At 39.6% G+C, this 5,189-nt stretch overlaps 1 long non-coding RNA gene across 1 annotated transcript; it reads right to left on the bottom strand.

Annotated features, from left to right (window-relative positions):
* Positions 1-2,305: 2,305 nt before the first annotated feature.
* LOC103677555 lies at positions 2,306-4,323 on the bottom strand. The gene is made up of 2 exons (XR_005832865.1): positions 4,151-4,323; positions 2,306-2,719 (listed from the first exon to the last, which is right to left on the bottom strand). It is a non-coding gene; the product is annotated as an uncharacterized LOC103677555 (long non-coding RNA).
* Between the last annotated feature and the right edge of the window lie 866 nt (positions 4,324-5,189).

Here is a 5,189-nt window from a genome sequence, read left to right as displayed (position 1 = left end):
CGCAGACGCTGCCAGCCAGGCAGGCGTCCCTCATTTTGTTTTTGATTCTAGCAATCCATGTGGGTGTGAAGTGGTTTTGATTTACATTCCCTTTAATGACTGTTGATGTTGAGCGTATTTTCTTGTGCTTGTTGGCACTTGTATAGCTTCTTTGGAGAAATTCTTTCTCCGTTTTCAATTGGGTTGTTTGTACTTTTATTACTAAATTGTGTAACTTCTTTACATGTAGTAGACACAAGTATCTTATCAAATACATAATTTGCCAATATTTTCTCCCTTTACATTGTCTTCTCATTTTACTGATGGTATCATATGAAGCACAAATTTTAATTTTTATTAAGACCCATTTATTTATTTTTTCCTTTTGTTTTGTCACTGACTTTTTTTTTTTTTTCCAACAAAAGCCCTGTATGTCAAGCTTTTTTCATAGAGTGTACTCTGAAATAGGTCAAATAAAGACAAGTGCTGATAATGGGGCTTTTAGAAGAGCCATGAGAGAAGCAAATCTCTGGGGATAGGGCTTTTAGGGATCTCCAAATCCATTATGTCTCCTCCAGTGGCTGCTAAACTGCTATTTTTTACAGGCACCGTAGTTGTGAAGCTGTTGAATTTTAAGGCTCCCATAAAGCTGAGGTGAGAAGGATGGGATTAGGGCATGTTAAAATGTCACAAGGCTTACTGCTCTTACCAAGATTCATCTGTTTTTCTTGAATGAACACTTCTTGGCCTTTAGTTAATTTCCATAGTTCTAATAAATTTATTTTAAGAGTTTTTGCTAGTGTTTTCCTTGCTTTTATGGAGGGGAAGATTTTGGGGGGATTGTTACTACGCCATTTGGAATGTCTACATCTAGAAGTGAATTACTGATGTACAGAAAACTTCGGCAGATCTCAAGAGAGTTATACTGGATGAAAAAAATCTCAAAAGGTCACATACCATATGATGCCATTTATACGACATTCTTTAAATTAAAAAACTACAGATATGGATTACAGACTAGGTTTGGCAAGGGTTAGGGAAGTGAGGAGGGAAAAGGCTGTGCTTATAAAAGCATAGCAATTATGAAAGTCCTAGATGGCATCTTCTTCCAATAGGAGGCTTTTTAATCTACACTGAAAATCTGTTGCTTAGTGTAGCCAGCTTCATTAATGATCTTAGCCAGATCTGAATCACTGGCTGCAGCTTCTCCATCAGCACTTGCTGCCTCACCTTGCACCTTGCACTTTCATGTTATGGAGAAGCCTTCTTTCTTTAAACCTCATGAACCAACTTCTGCTGGTTTCCAGCTTTTCTGCAGCTTCCTCACCTCTCTCAGCCTTCCTAGAATTACACAGAGTTAGGGCCTTGCTCTAGTTTAGGCTTTGTCTTAAGAGAATGTTGTGGCTGGCTTGATTCTCTATCCAAACCACTCAAACTTCCTCCATCTCAACAATAAAGCTGTTTCACTTTCTTATCATCTGTTGTGTTCCCTGGAGTAGCACCTTTTATTTCCTTCAGGAACTTTTCCTTTGCATTCACAACTTGGCTGTTTGGTGCAAGATGCCTCGTTTTGGGGCTGTTTTGGCTCTTGACATGCCTTCCTTGCTGTACTTAATGATAATGAGCTCCAGCTTCTCATTTAAAGTGAGAGACATACAAATCTTTCTTTCACTTGAAGACCTAGGGGACACTATAGGGTTATTCAATGGTCTAATTTCAATATTGCTGTATCTCAGGGAATAGGGAGACCCAAGGAGAGGAAGAGAGAAAGGGAAACAGCAAATCAGTGGATGTCAGAATACATAAAACTTTTATTCATTAAGCTTGCCATCTTTTATTTCATTTTATTTTTTTGAGAGAGAGAGGGCACACAGTGGGAGAGGCAGAGGGAGAGGGAGAGGGAGAGAGAGAATCTTAAGCAGGCTCCACACCCAGGGCAGAGTCTGACGCGGGTCTTGATCCCACAACCCTGAGGTAATGACCTGAGCCGAAATCAAGAGTTGGTGCTTAACTGACTGAGCCACCCAGGTGCCCTTAAGCTTGCCATCTTATATGGGTATGGTTTGTGGTACCCCAGAATAATTACTATAGTAACTTAAAAGATCACTGATTATAGACCATCATAACAAATATAATCATGAAAATTTGGAAATATTTACCAAAATGTGACACAGAAACGTAAAGTGAGCAAATGCTGTTGGAAAAATGATGCCAATAGACTGGCTCAATGCAGGAGTGTCAAAAGCTTTCAATTTGTAAAGACAAAAACCAAAAAAACAAAAAAACCCCAACACAATATCTACGAAGTGCAATAAAACAAAGCACAGTAAATCCAGGTGTGCCTGTATTACAAAGCTATAATAATTATAACAGTATGTCACTGGCATAAATAGAGACACATACATCAGTAGAACATAATAGAGAGCCCAGAAATAAACTCTTGCATATAAGGTCAGTCAATATTTGACAAGGAAGTCAAGAACGGCCAATGAGGAAAGAATAGTTTCCAACAAATTTTGCTGAGAAAACTGGACAACCACATAGAGAAAAACGAATAGGACCCTTAGCTTACAGAGATCTTATTTTAAACACTTGGTTGTGCCTCACCTGTCTCCAAATGTTCTGAGTCTCCCGACAAGCAATTCAGTTGGCTGATTCCAGCTTTCCATCCTGTCTCTTCTCTTGAACATTTACAGAGCCAGCAGACAGTCAACATGGGACAAAGAAAGGACCTGAGTTCCTAGAAAATCAGAAACTGACTAAGTTAAAAGTTCTTGACATTTCAGAGACCACAAGCATTAAATCATATGGCTATTTTAATTTTGATTCGAGCTGTAATTCAAAAGTTCATGATGAGAAATGTGTAGACTTTTTGATATAAATTTATTGCATTTTGAAATAAAGTGACAATCATATCTTTAAATCTGAACCTTGATACTGTGCAAATTGATTCAAATTTAGACTGTTTTATTGCTTCTCACACTTACATTCAAACGGTATTCAGTGAGTACACAGAAGTAGTATTTGAGAAAGTGCACTTTATCGTTACCTTGACATATTTAATATCATAACTGTGAATTTTAATATAAGAAAACTTTGAAATTTATTAAGTTAGCTCAATGCCCTGATTCGAGATTATTGAAGTATATCTGAACTGAAATGATCAAAATATAATACTAAAAATAGTATACTATAAATAGTATAAATACCAAATATAATATTAAAAATAAAAGCATAATGTAACACTAAAATAATACTGTGTATTTTATTTTTTAAAGATATTTTATTTATTTATTTTTGAGAGAGAGAGAGAGAGATTGAGAACGAGCAGGGGGCGGAGGAAGGGAAAGAGGGAGAAGCAGACTTCCCTCTGGGCAGGGAACCCCATGTGGGACTCAATCCCAGGACCCTGGGATCATGACCCAAGCCGAATGCAGATGCTTAACTGACTGAGCCACCCAGGTTCCCCGAAAGTTCTTCAGGTTTAAATAACAAAAGTGGGCTCTAGTATTCTATTATTCTAAAGGACAAAAAATCAAGAATCACCTAGTGATCAAGAACAATATACAGAAATTCAAGCTATTTAAGGATTATTCTTAAAATAAAAATTTTAGTACTATATCTTATATTGTTAAGATCTAGGACATACTCAGTCCTATTTTACAGTAACACCTCCAGTCTTAAATTTTTTTTCAACTCTGTTCAGGGCACTTTGATTGGTGTTATGAGAGATATAAAGATGAAGTAGACCCTATCCCTACAAGAAGGAACCTGTAAAGTTTAACTCAGGAAGCTTACCAGTGATTAGACACTCTTTCCTCCAAGCCACTCCCTTTCTTTCAGCGGAAAACCTTGCATCCTAACTCAAAGAAGGAGCTAACAACTTCATCTCTAGCTCAATGAGCCTCCCTTTCTCCCGCCAGGTTTGGAAGAAGAAGGGTCGTGGCTCCTGTTCCAGTATGATCCTGACCCTTGAGCTTGGGTCCGTCTCCTCCCTTCCCCTGAGCTTCTGGGCCCAGGCTCCTCATTATTCTCTCAATGGATTTTTGCCTGAGCCTCTGAAAGTGTTGAAGGCTCAAAGCAACGAGAAACACAACCTCCTTCACTAGGTACTGTCCATTCCCTTCCAAAGAGTAGCCCACACCTGCCCTTCCACTTCCTCACATCTTACCATGTGAGGGAAGATAGAGTACTGCTGACATTGTGTTAGTTTTCCTGATGCATGTCCCACATTCTGCATTTGGCTGATCGCTTCCTCACAGAGGTTTTACTTCGTCCTTCTGGTGGGTCTCTCCTGTAAAATGGAAGTTTGTTTTAATGGCTTAAGTAGATTCAGGACGAACATTTTTGGCAGCACAATTTTTATAAAGACATGACGTTTTTTGTTGTCATGTTACAAGAAGGGCTGTGAGGCTTGAACTTGCTCGTGCCCTTTCATGGCTAGATAAACCCTATTTGGCAGATGGCTAATTAAAGCTTCATTACACTCATTCTAATTCATTCTTTCTAGGCTTCTGCCCCCAAGCAAATCTTCAGATTGAAACTTCTTTGCAAAATACCACCAATGACCTTCCAAGGGCCAAATCGTTTCTGTGATGTGACCCAGTTGGCCATACCCTGAAAATGACACAGGGAAGAGGTGTTACTGAATTGATTACTGTTGTGGGAGCCTGGGGTTCAATCCAGCAAGGGACCATCTGAGGATCCATACAGAATGCATTTCAGAGCTGCCTCTTTCTTAAAGTTGGGATCCTGCAGCACGTATCTACCAATTCCCATTCTCTCTTGCTTAAGGACTGCCCTGGGGGCATTAACTTCCCCTTGAACTCCTGTGCTGTTGCAAGAGCATTGCCCAAGAGAATGATCTTTCAGAGAAAGCCTCAAGCCAGAAAAGCAAAGTGGTCTGTTATCGTGGTCTGGGAGTGTCTGCCATCGCTGCAGCTGAAATCAGAGGTTGTTGTGACATGGGACAGCACATGCATCTCCTAGTGTCTCCAAATCTGATCTGACACCTAGATTCTCAAACTCATTGACAGCACTATCCACTTAGTCAACCGTGACAGAGTCAGCTAATTGCCCCTCTTCATTCTCCTCTTTTTCCTCTTAGTACTAGTGAGAGTTGTCAGCCATAGGTTCCCAGAGAAGAGGGGAGTGGAAAAGAGCTTAGGACTTCAGGGAGAGAACCCTGATACTCTGAAGGCTTAATTTCT

Source organism: Ursus maritimus, unplaced genomic scaffold, assembly GCF_017311325.1.
Source record: "Ursus maritimus isolate PB19 unplaced genomic scaffold, ASM1731132v1 scaffold_10, whole genome shotgun sequence".
NCBI classification, from domain to species: domain Eukaryota; kingdom Metazoa; phylum Chordata; class Mammalia; order Carnivora; family Ursidae; genus Ursus; species Ursus maritimus.
The sequence above is the reverse complement of the archived record's forward strand: the minus strand, read 5'-3'. Positions and strand labels throughout refer to the sequence as shown.